Consider the following 12458-nt stretch of genomic DNA (forward strand, 5'->3'; position numbering starts at 1 on the left):
CGAGACGTATAGAAAGGCTTGGGGGATGGAAGGGTGAATGTGGCTTAGGGAATCCCGGCACGGAGGGCTGCCCTTTAGACTTACCCCAAGAGGTCTGAGGATAGTAGTGCAGGCTAGGAGAGTTAGCCGGTGGTGCAGGCCCAGGGGAGCAGAGAGAGGTGAGGGTGGGGTCAGGACCAGAAGTGGTGCCCTGGAGCCCAAGAAAGGGACTGAGTTGGTCTAGGTGAGAAGGATCAGGAAGCAGTATTGGTTCCCCAGGTGTCTGGGACCCCAAGACTAGGAATGGCACAGGGCCTAAACTAGGAGTATAGAACGGGGGGTGGGGGGTGGGGGGGTGTGATGGAAGGGTGAATGTGGCTTAGGGAGTCCCGGCATGGAAAGCTGCGCTATAGACTTACCCCAAGAGGCCTGAGGATAGTAGTGCAGGCTAGGAGAGTTAGCTGGTGGTGCAGGCCCAGGGAAGCAGAGAGAGGTGAGGGTGGGGCCAGGACCAGAAGCGGTGCTCCTGGAGCCCAAGAAAGGGACTGAGTTGCTCTGCGTGAGAAGGATCAGGAAGCAGTATTGGTTTCCCAGGTGTCTGGGGCCCCAAGACTAGGAAAGGCGCAGGGCCCAACTAGGAGTATAGAACAGCGGGCAGGGGAGGGGGGCAATCAGTTAAATTTTTAATGAGAAGTATATGATACCAAACATGTGAAAAAGGAGTCATTGATTTCCATGCCAGAGCCAAGTAAATAGATTGTTTAAAAACTAGATTACAAATTACTTTTTTCTGGTTTTGATTTTTGGTTTATTATATTCATATTGCAAGCTTGTGTGTGTGTGTGTGTGTGTGTGTGTGTGTGTGTGTGTGTGTGTGCCCTAGTTTGTTTCTCCATTTCTGTGACAAAACACCCTGACAACTTCCAACTTGGGGAGGAAAGGGTTTATTGAGCTTACATCTCTCAGGTCACAGTTCATCAGGGAGCCCAAGGTAGGAACTCTGTGCAGGAACCTGGAGGCAGGAGCTGGAACACAGGCCATGGCAGAGCTCTGCTTACTGGCTTGCTCCCCTGGCCCCTGCTCAGCCTGCTTATGCAACACCAAAATGCCTGCCCAGGGGTGGCACCACCCACAGTGGGTTGGGCCCCCACATCACTCAACGATCAAGAAGATGCACCGTGGACATGGTCACAGACCAGTCCAATGAAACCCAGGTGTGTCAAGTTGACACCAAAGCTATCCACCACAGACTGTGAGTGTGTGTGTGTTTGTGTGTGTGTGTGTGTGAGTGACATGTTTTCACCTTTATATGCATTCCAGAGATCAATGTCAGGTATCAATCTTGCATGGCAAATGTCTTTACATGCTCTGCCTTCTCACTGCCCTCTTACCTGTTTTTAAGGTTCTTACTACATAAAATATTAATAAATATAATAGAAGCAAAATAAAGGAACATGGTGCTGGAGGACCATAAAATAACACATCTTATATTTTAATAATGCCTTTGTTTCAGAAACATAAAACCCTATTAGATCAATATAAAGGAATGCAATATATAACTGTAAGAGTGCATTAAACTCTGCCCATCTTAGAGTATTTTGCTTTCATACAACTAATACTTGGAATAAATCATAAAAAAGAAAAAAACCCTTTAAGGTTAGATTGGGCAGAACACTGCACATTTCTCTGAACACAATGGAACTGAAGTTCAAATACACCCATTTTCTCACACTATATCAGTTACACCATTTGTTCAGTGAGAGCAGAGTAGAGCTGTTGAAACACACTCAGAAATTTGTACCTGTCAAATATTTACTACTTACCATAAAATACCGCTTATCTGGAGAGGGTTAATAAATTGTTGTTTCAAGAATAAGTGGACAAAGATCCTTGAAAATGTAATATTTTGATTGAAATTACTGTCTCCAAAAATAATCATACAATATAAATATGATTTTATTCTCACCTCAAATGTTTCCTGTTTAATCTGAAGGACAGTAACCCTGAGACACCCCCCCATCCTCTGAGAAAGAGCTGCCTTCAACATGACTCTGGAAATCCCCTAGATTGTTCGAACCCTTTCCTGGCACACCTGTTTATGGTTTATATGGAAATGGTCTGGGGCAGAAGAGGAAGAAAGTTCTGCCCCAGGTAAGCTAACCAATGGCTGTATAGGTTAAGGCTCTGGAAATCAGCCCTAGATTGTTCAAACCCTTTCCTGGTATATCTGTTTATGGTTTCTATAGAAATCCCCTGCTCTGCAGTTTTTGTGCTTAAAAACCCTGTGTTTCCACGGCTCTGGGTTGCAGTGCAGCTCCCGAGCCTGCCTGTGTCCCCGGCCGGTCGGTTTCAATAAAGCAGTTAAGTTCTCCTGAGTCTCAGTGTCTAAGTGGTCAATTCAGGGAATTTTTCAGACCCTGAACATTATTGGGGCTCTGGGATTCCATAAAAGACCCTCAGTCTGTTTTCCTGTCTTTTTTGTTCTCCGTTTGGTGCCCAACGACATCAGATCTGGTTTCTCCCATGGTGAGTCTGTTTTGATTTCTGTTTTGGGTGTCCAGAGTTCTGGGGGCTCAAGGGAGAGAAACTGGATACAGTATTGCTCTTCAAAACGGAGGATGGGGGATGTCCCGACCCTCCATCTGAATGGTTGTCTGCTTGTGCCCTCTGGGCCTTCAGTGTCAACCCAAATTGCTCTCACAAAGAATCTCCAATGTGCAGCACCTTTGTTCTGAGTCAGTCAAGTCTTGAACGGATCTACCCGAGCTGTCTGTTTCTCATGTGTCTTTGTTTTGGTGTAATCCTTTTCTTTTCCATCATGGGTCAATCCCCTTCATCTGAAGACATTCCCCTTGACTTAATTCTTTCTCATTTTAAGGATTTCCAGAAGGCGGCCACAGTCTCTGGAGACACTGTCTATTCGGGGAAATTCTGTATCTTTTGTCCTCTCGAATGACCATCTTTTGATGGTGACTGCCCCCCCCCCCACTGGGTCCTTTGATGTTAACAAACTTTCTTCTGTTCAGGCCGTGATCTTCAGAAACCCAGGACACCTTGACCAAGTCCCTTATATTATGGCTTGTTTTTACCTCTTGGACAAGCCTCCCAAATGGTTAAAACTCCATATACCCCCTTCTCCCTCAAAGCCCTCCCTCTGTCTCTAGGGCCCTGATGGCCTCTTCATCAGTCTCACCTTCCCTCTTCAATGGAGGACCTCCTTTTAGATCCTCCCCTTTATTCTCATCCCCTGTCAGCTCCCCCTCCATATCCTGCCTCTCCTCCATCTCCTGCCACTCCTCCTTCTCTGACCACCCCTATACTCCTTACCTATCCCTACACGTGTTCAGGCCAGCACTATACGCCTGAGACAACCCCTGCTGTCCTTCCCCTCCATGCTATGGCCCTGCCAGATTCCTTTGGCTGCAGTTTTCTTGTTTACTCTCCTTTCTAAACCAGTGATCTTTATAATTGCAAATTACAAAATTCTCCTTTCTCTGAAAAACCCCAGGCTTTAACTGTGCTCCTGGATACTATCTTTCTTACTCACCAGCTCACCTTGGGATGTCCAAGAATTTCTTCTCACCCTCTTCACCACTGAGGAATGCACCCAGATCCTCTCTGAGCCCTGAAATGGGTACTGGGCAAAAATGGCCGATTTACTGAGGATCCTGAGGTGAATGAGGAAATTTTCCCTTGCCGCCACCCAGATTGGAATTCCAACACCCCTGCAGGTATGGAGTCACTACAACTCTATTGTCAGATTCTTATGGGGGGTGGTGTCTCCAGGTGCAAAAAGGCCTTTCAAATTTGTCAAAAGTCAGCCAGGTTTTTCAGGCACAGACAGAGTCCCCATCACAGATCTTAGAGAGATTGATGGAAGCCTATTGGGCTTATACTCCCATCAATCCAGAGGCACCTGAGAATGTCCGAGCAATAAACATCGCCTTCGTGACCCAGTCTACTCGTAATATCCAGAAGAAATTGCAAAAATCGGAAGGCTTTGAGAAGATTTGCTCCTTGCCACTTCTGATCACCCCTCTTGCCTAGAGGCTACAAACGACTTGTTGAAGGAACTTCAATGCCTGGGGTACAAGGTGTCAGCTAAAAAGGCACAGATCTGTCAGGAGAAGGTACAGTATCTGGGGTTTCAATTGGAAGGGGGTATGTGCAGGCTCTCCTCCGCAAGGAAAAAGGCTGTCCTGGACATCCCCATTCCCCCAAATCAAAGACAAGTCAGAGAATTCCTGGGGTCAGCTGGATATTGTCACCTGTGGATACCTGGTTTTGCAGAGCTGGCCAGACTGGTATACTAGGTAAAAAGGGGGGGACCCTCAGCATTTTCCTGGGGAGAAAATCAACAGCAGGCCTTTGGCAACCTAAAACAGGCCCTCACTTCTGAACCAGCCCTAGTCCTACCTGACATCTCGAGGCCCTTCTACCTTTATGTAGATGAACAGTTTGGTGTAGCAAAGGGTGTACTTACTCAAACTTTGGGCCCCTGGAAGAGACCAGTAGCCTACCTCTCAAAAAAATTAGACTCAGTAGCGCTGGATGGCCAGCTTGTTTGAAGATCATAGCGGCCACTGCAGTCTTAGTTAAGGATGCTGATAAGCTCACCTTGGGACAACAACTGATTGTGACCACCTCCCATGCTATTGAAGGGGTGCTGAGGGCACCGCCTGATCTCTGGCTCATGAATGCAAGACTAACTTATTACCAGTCTCTCCTACTAGATGTGCCTGCCTGACATATGCAGTGACCAGTGCCTTAAACCCTGCATCCCTGCTCCCTGAGACTGATTCTGAGACAGTTGTGCATCATGATTGCTCTGAACTGCTCCAGCATGTCCAGGGAAGCTTACCTGATCTCACTGACATACCATGGAAAACCTTGACTTGGTGATGTACTCAAACGGGAGTATTTACATAAAATATGGAGTCAGGTATGCAGGGGTGGCAGTAGTCACCCATGAGGACTTCCTATGGGTGGAAGCCCTGTCCAAAGGAACCTCTGCACAAAAGGCCAAACTGATAGCCTTGATTCAGGCCCTAAGACTGGGAGAGGGTAAGACTGTCAACATTTACACTGACAATAGATATGCTTTTGCCACTGTTCATGTACATGGGGCCATCTATAGAGAAAGAGGCCTCCTGACATCAGAAGGAAATACCATTAAACAGAAATAAGAGATTATTGATTTTTTAAGTGTCATATGGATCCCCAAAAGGGTAGCAGTCATTCACTGCCCAGGACACCAAAAGAACAACACACCTGAGGCCCAAGGAAACCAAAAGGCAGATCAAATTGCCAAGGAAATAGCAGAATACCCATCTGAACCTGCTCTCCTAGCCCTGCCAGATCTTACTTTACCTGAAAAGCCTTCCTACACAGAAGAGGATGACAAATATTTCCAGACAATTCCAAATGGATATGTCTCCTCAGGATGTAGATACACTTCAGATGGCAAGGTCATCCTTCCCCACCACCTGGGGGAAATGCTAGTTCTCCAACTTCATGGAAGAACCCACATGGGAAAAGAAAAGATCAAGTTATTACTAATCAGACGCTTCCAGTTTCCTTCCTCAACAGCTAATATACAGGACAGCACCTCCAGATGTATGGCATGCCAGATTACTAATGCCTACCTGAAAAATAATAAATCCTTAGGAAAATGTGAAAGAGGGACTGCCCCCAGAGTCCACTGGGAGGTAGACTTCACTGAGGTAAACCCATGACAGTTTGGATATAAATATTTACTGGTTTTTGTAAATACCGTTTCAGGATCGGTGGAAGCCTTTCCCACCAAGAAGGAAATGGGAACCATAGTTGCCAAGAAGTTGCTAGATGAACTCATTCCCAGGTTTGGTGTGCCCCTGGTGTTAGGATCTGACAATGGACCAGCATTCATCTCTCAGGTAATTCAGGCCTTAGTAAAGGCCCTGGGGACAGATTGGAAACTACATTGTGCATACCATCCCCAGAGTTCAGGATAGGTAGAAAGGATGAATTGGACCCTTAAGGAGACCTTGGCTAAATTAGCCTTAGACTCTGGTGCAGACTGGATGACTCTCCTTCCTTTTGCCCTCCTCAGGGTTAGAAATTCCCTCTACATCCAGGGAATAACTCCTTTTGAGATTCTTTTTGGAAGACCCACCTCCCCTGGTCCCAAGATTGAAGTCAGAACTATTGGCTGAAATATCCAATAATGAAATCCTCCAGTCTATTAGGACATTGCAGGCTGTACAAGAGAACCTCCACCCCCTGATCCAGCATGTGCATGAACTGCCTCCAGTTACCTGGAGACATTGTCTGGGTAAAATGACATCAGAAGGAGGCATTGGCCTGTTGGTGGAAAGGACCATTTACTGTGATCCTGACAACTCCCACGACAGTGAAGGTGGATGGACTGCACACCTGGATTCATCACTCACACATCAAGCCCGCCCAGGTTGACCAAGAAAAATGGAAGGTCCAACATCACCCAGAAAACCCCCTGAAACTTCGATTGGTAAAAGACAATTCACCTGCTCCCCCGGTGTTGCTATGACTCTGCTCCTGCTGACTCTACCCTATGGGAAGGCCCCCCCAAGGAGTCTACCAGCCCCAGAATTATATCTGGAAATTATCTGATAGACAGACAGGGAAGGTTATTATGAAGGTGATGCCTCCTAACCCTCAGATTGCTCCCTGGTTTGAAACTGACCTAGGTTCTTTACAGTCTACACTGGGTAGAGAGGCCACCTGAAAACATGAGGGATACCAAATGGTTGGTGATGGGGGAGTGATGGCACAGAGACCTGCTCCTGGATTTAGGGCTGGCACCATAGATGCAGAAAAAGCCTTAGGAACTGCCTTCTACACATGCCTGGCAAACACCGGGACTGACTGTGATGAAGAAGGAAACTATTACTATGCTTACTGGGGTTGTGAGACATGGGCCCTGACATGGTATCCACTTGAACAACAAGATCCATATGTTAATATTCAACTGGAAAAAAAAAATAGGTTTTGTACGGTCCCCAAAACCTGTAACTCTCTTATCATAACCCTGAAACAATGGAATGTCTTTACTATGGATCAGAAATGGGCCATGGGCTGCACATGGGGACTGAGGGCCTATGTATCTGGCATGGACTCTGGAACCCTATTTACAGTTCAAAAATTCCCAAAATCTGTATGGCCTGGACCAATAGGACCTTTGGCAGAATTTAAACCAGATTCAGCCCCCCCTCCTTTAGAAACCCCAACTAAATTGGTCACCAGCCTGAACAACTATGAGGATGATGCCTCTGAGGGATGAAGATTTCCCTCCCCTTCTAGAGGGGGAGCCCCTTATAAATACCATGAAGGCTAACTTCCAGTATTTAAATAACACAAGCCCTGAGATGATCAAAGACTACTGTCTTTGCCTGGATCCCTGACTACCCTACTACATAGGTGTCTTAGTTTGTTCTTCATTGCTGTGACAAAACACTCTGACCAGTACCAACTTGGGGAGGAAAGGGTTTGTCTTACATCTCCCAGGTCGCAGTTCATCAGGAGCTCAAGGTAGGAACTCAGGGCAGGAACCTGGAGGCAGGAGCTGGAGCACAGGCCATGGAGGAACGCTGCTTACAGGCTTGCTCCCCTGGCCCCTGCTCAGCCTGCTTTCTTATGCAACACAGGCCCACCTGCCCAAGGGTGGCACCACCCACAGTGGGCTGGGCCCTCCCACATCACTCATCAAGAAGATGCCCCTCAGACATGGCCACAGGCCAGTCCAATAGAGGCAATTTCCCGATTGAGGCTCCCTCAACCCAGGTGTGTCAAGTTGACACTAAAGCTATCCAACACAATAGGTTTTACCCTCACTGAAAAAAGGGAGGAATTAAAAATAGTGCCCCTAAATGACACCACCTTATGCCCCTGGGAAACTACTTTCACCCTAGGGGATCTGAAGGGGCAGGGGCTATGCTTCATGTCCAAAGAATATCCTTTGGGGTTTGTAATCAGTCCTATACATCACCTGGGAACACCTGGCCTATAGGAGACACTCAACTGCTTGCTGCCTTCTGCTCCACTTGGTTTGGTTGCTCCTCTGGCCTAACCCCTTGTTTGCACCCCCAGTATTTCATTGGGAAACAGGACTTTTGTGTATGGGTACATGTCATGCCCCAGGTTTATTACTATAGAGGGGGTGCTGGAAGACATCATATGGGTCTCTCTCTCTTGGCCTCAAAGAACTGTGGCAGCCTCCATTTTTCTTCCCCTCCCTGTGGGAACAGAGATAGCAGGGTCCACCACCATAGGAACAGCCTGGGTCACCAGTAATCAAAACTTGAGAATCTTGAGTGAACAGGTTGATAAAGATATTAGGAGATTTCATGCCACTGCCTCCTATTTAGAACAACAGGTAGACTCACTAGCTGAAGCAGTCTTACAAAATGGAAGGGATTTTGATTTGCTTTTTCTCAAGGAAGGTGGACTCTGCCTGGCTCTGGGAGAAACATGTTGTTTTTATGCCAACCACTCAGGTGTGATTAAAGACACCCTGTCCCAGATCAAAAGAAGTTCTCAAAACTGGTTTGAGTCCCTATTCTCCCAGTTGCCTTGGCCTACCACCCTTATCACTGCTCTGGCCTCTCCCCTCTTAATCCTTATAGCACTGTTAACCTTTGGACCCTGTATCTTTAATGCTCTAGTCAAGTTTGTTAAACAAAGGGTCTCCACTGTACAACTGATGGTTATAAGGGCCTATTACAATCCCCTAGATGACACATATGAATCAATGGTTTGATTCAAGAAAATTTCCAAAACAAAAGGGGAAAATGAAGGAGAGTGCCCCTCAGACCTCCCTGTCCTCTGAGAAAGAGCTGCCCTCCGCCTGACTCTGGAAATCTCTTAGATTGTTCGAACCCTTTCCTGGCACATCTGTTTGTGGTTTATATGGAAATGTTCTGGAGCAGAAGAGGAAGAACGTTGGGTAGGTAAGCTACCCAATGGCTGTAGGTTAAGGTTCTGGAAATCAGCCCTAGATTGTTCGGACCCTTTCCTGGTACATCTGTTTATGGTTTCTATAGAAATCCCCTGCTCTGCAGTTTTTGTGCTTAAAAACCCTGTGTTTCTACGGCTCTGTGTTGCAGTGCAGCTCTGAAGCCTGCCTGCATCCCTGGCCGGTCGGTTTCAATAAAGCAGTTAAGTTCTCCTGAGTCTCAGTGTCTGAGTGGTCAATTCAGGGAATTTTTCAGACCCCAAACAAATCAGTATTTTCAACAGGTCTATGTAAATGTTGTTAAGCATAGTCAGAAATAATGTAATGTAAATATATAGCTAAAAAACCATGTCTTATGCCATATTATGGTTTATACAACAGAGAAGAAAATAAGAATCAGTGCAAGGTTAAATCCATGAAGCTCCACCAGCAGAGATGAAGGGGCCGATGAAATCTGTTGAGGAAGGAACAATCCTTTTGGTTTTTTTTTTTCAGAGATGTGGTCGGTGGCAGTTTGTCCTTGCTCCTGTAGCTAGCCAAACACACATGCATATATGAGCAGATGTAAATAGATTCAGTGGGTTATAAAAAGAGCACGTGACATTTGAGATGCAGCTGTGCTCCCAAATTGGGGAGGAATTAGAGGGTGTATGGATGGATGACAAGATCAAGATCCATTGAATAAATTCTGAAAGTATATGTGATGACTAATCCTGGGTGTCAACTTGACTGGATCTGGGATTAACTGAAATGAGAGAGATCTTCTTAATTGGATCATCTGAAGCTGGAAGGCACACCCTAAATGTTGGTGTTACCTTGTGATAGCAATCAGTATAAAAGTCCTTGGCAGAGAAGAGTGCCTGGCTTCTTGCTGCTTGCCTTGTCGTGCTGGTGAGTTTGTCTTGCTGCTGTATACTGAAGACTAGCTGATCTTTTGGAATTATTCAGACCTTCAACACCAGATTCGGACTACTGAGACATCCAGCCTCATGGACTGAGTTACTATGTGTGGTCACTGGCTGTGGCTGCTCTCCTCCAGCTATGGCCACTCTCCTGCTCTCTCAGTTCCTCCCATCAGTCATCCAGTCCAGACCCCAGGGCTGGTGAGGAGTCTGCGCCAGTGTTGCTGCATTCAGACACAGGAGACCAGGTTCAGTGACACAGATCTGCTTTATTGCAAGAAAGTACGGGCTTATATAGGGGTAATAGTCCAATCATAACACAGCATATGGGATCCCTTATTAGCATGTCAGACTAGTATCCTATAACAATCTAGTGGGCAAGATGCCCAATTAGCATGATAAGTTTTACTTTCTCTAAGTTTTGGATTCCTGGAAAACATGTGACTTACATAGTTTTCTCTCTGATAAGAAACAGGAAACACTGTATTCCAGCATGATAGATATGTAAGGCAAAAGGTAAAATCAGTCACAAGACTTTCCACAACTATGGATTTCAGCCTCTCCAGTGTGGTGCAGCCATTGTTGGACAATTCAGACTGTATCCTGTGAGCTAAGCTGAGAAATCTCTATACATATGTATTCATTCTAGCAGTTCTGTTTCTTTGGAGAACCCTGACTAATACAGTATAAAAATAAGATATTTAAAATTTTAGAAAGTCTTCAGTTAGATGAGAATATTTCCCACCAGAATATGAGCAAGAGAAGCTAACATTTTCATTTACCTAAGCAGATATACACTTTGGCTGCCCATAGAAAATCATAAAGAAGACAGACAGAAAGTAGACATATGACTTGGAAAAACTCAAGTTCTACTTGTCCCTATGATAACACAGAATATGCCAGGCTACACAGAATACAATTTGAAGGGGTTCTTTAATAATTAAGATTGAGGCAGAGACAGGCAGATCTCTGTAAGTTCAAGGCCAGCCTGGTCTACATAGCATGTTCCAGGGCAGCCAGGGCTACAGGGAAACCCTGTCTCAAAAAGACTGAAAAAAAAATTAAGTTGATAAGCCGATTATTATTAATTAAAACTGAAATTTGGTACTTTTTTTCACAGATCAACAGGAATACAGCAAGTCCCTATTGAAGAGTACCCAAATACTGAGAGAAACTACTGCCTGCCCAAGATAGTCCTGGACTTTGAGGATTCTCTTGGGATGTCTCTAGCCTGTGCAGAAATGTGCTTGTTTGACTTCACAGTTGTGGTTTTGGGAAGCTTTGTGAAACACAAAGATACACCTTTGTGAAGGCTAATAATCAGACTGTCAGCTGCATCCTGATCATCTCCCTCTTCCTCTGTTTTTTCTGTTCTTCACTCTACATTGTCCATCCTAACATTTGCCCTTGTATTCACTGTGTCAGTTTCCACTGTTTTGGCCAAAACTATGACTGTAATCCTGGCCTTCAAGTTTTGAAACTAGGAAGAACTGTGAGGTGGATGCTGGTATCAGGAGCTTCTAACTCAATCATTCCCATCTGCTCCCTGATTCAACTTGTTCTCTGTGGGATCTGGCTGGGTACTGCACCTCTGTTGATATAGATGTACACTCTGAACCTGCCTTTAACACCGTCATGTGCAACAAAGACTCAGTCACCATATTTTACTCTGTTCTGTGTCATTTGGGGTCCTTGGCTATGGAAGGCTTCACTTTGGCTTTCCTGGCCAGGCACTTGCCTGACACATTCAATGAAGCCAAGTTCCTGACATTCAGCATGCTGGTACTTTGCAGTGTCTGCGTGACCTTCCTTCCTGTCATCCACAGTACCACAGGGAAACTCATGGTAGCTGTTGAGTTCTTTTCCATCTTGGCTTCTAACTCAGGTATTCTAAGCTGTATCTTTGGTCCAAACCTTACCTATTTATCAGTGAATTGTATCTATTTCATAATATTTGTATCTATGCAAAATCAACACAACTGGACACCAAACCTCACAGAAGTCTGATTTCAGACTACCAAGTAATCCTCAAATTGTTAACTTGCAATTAACTTATTTACCATGTTTATCAAATTATTTTGCAGTATTGAGAATTTGATAAAACATATAAATTATGTGTAAATCAAATATTTTCTTGTTCATTTCTTTAGGTTTGTAGCTTTAAAATATTTTTCAGGTTTACATTCTTCAAATATTTAATTTTATGTTTTTAAGTTTTCCTAAGTGAAAATAATATTTGGCCAAGCTAAATTACTTTACATAGGTAAGACAGTGTTCAGAAATTTATTTAAATTAGCAGTCTTGAACTATTTTTGAAATTTTATATTTCTTTTATTCTCAATACTATTTCACTTCAATTATCAGAAAGAAATTGCTTCGAATACTGCTTAGCAGTGAATGACTCGTCTGGCATCTAAGAGTTCCATCTCCAGCATGATAAACAAAAAGTATGCAAATGCCTACATAACTGACAAAATAAATAAACCCCATGTAGTAATTTCAGTTTATGAGGTACAAAGTAATGCATCCTTACCTGAGCACCATGTGTAAGGAAAATATCAGGGTATCATATTTATCAGCTCAGACATTTGTTATTTTATCAGCAA

At 44.7% G+C, this 12458-nt stretch overlaps 1 pseudogene; it reads left to right on the forward strand.

Annotated features, from left to right (window-relative positions):
• The first annotated feature begins 4859 nt into the window (after positions 1–4859).
• On the forward strand, positions 4860–11859 carry LOC103726545 (annotated as a pseudogene).
• The last annotated feature ends 599 nt before the right edge of the window (positions 11860–12458 follow it).

The sequence above is a fragment of the Nannospalax galili genome, unplaced genomic scaffold, assembly GCF_000622305.1.
Source record: "Nannospalax galili isolate Female #2095 unplaced genomic scaffold, S.galili_v1.0 scaffold1009, whole genome shotgun sequence".
Lineage (NCBI taxonomy): Eukaryota > Metazoa > Chordata > Mammalia > Rodentia > Spalacidae > Nannospalax > Nannospalax galili.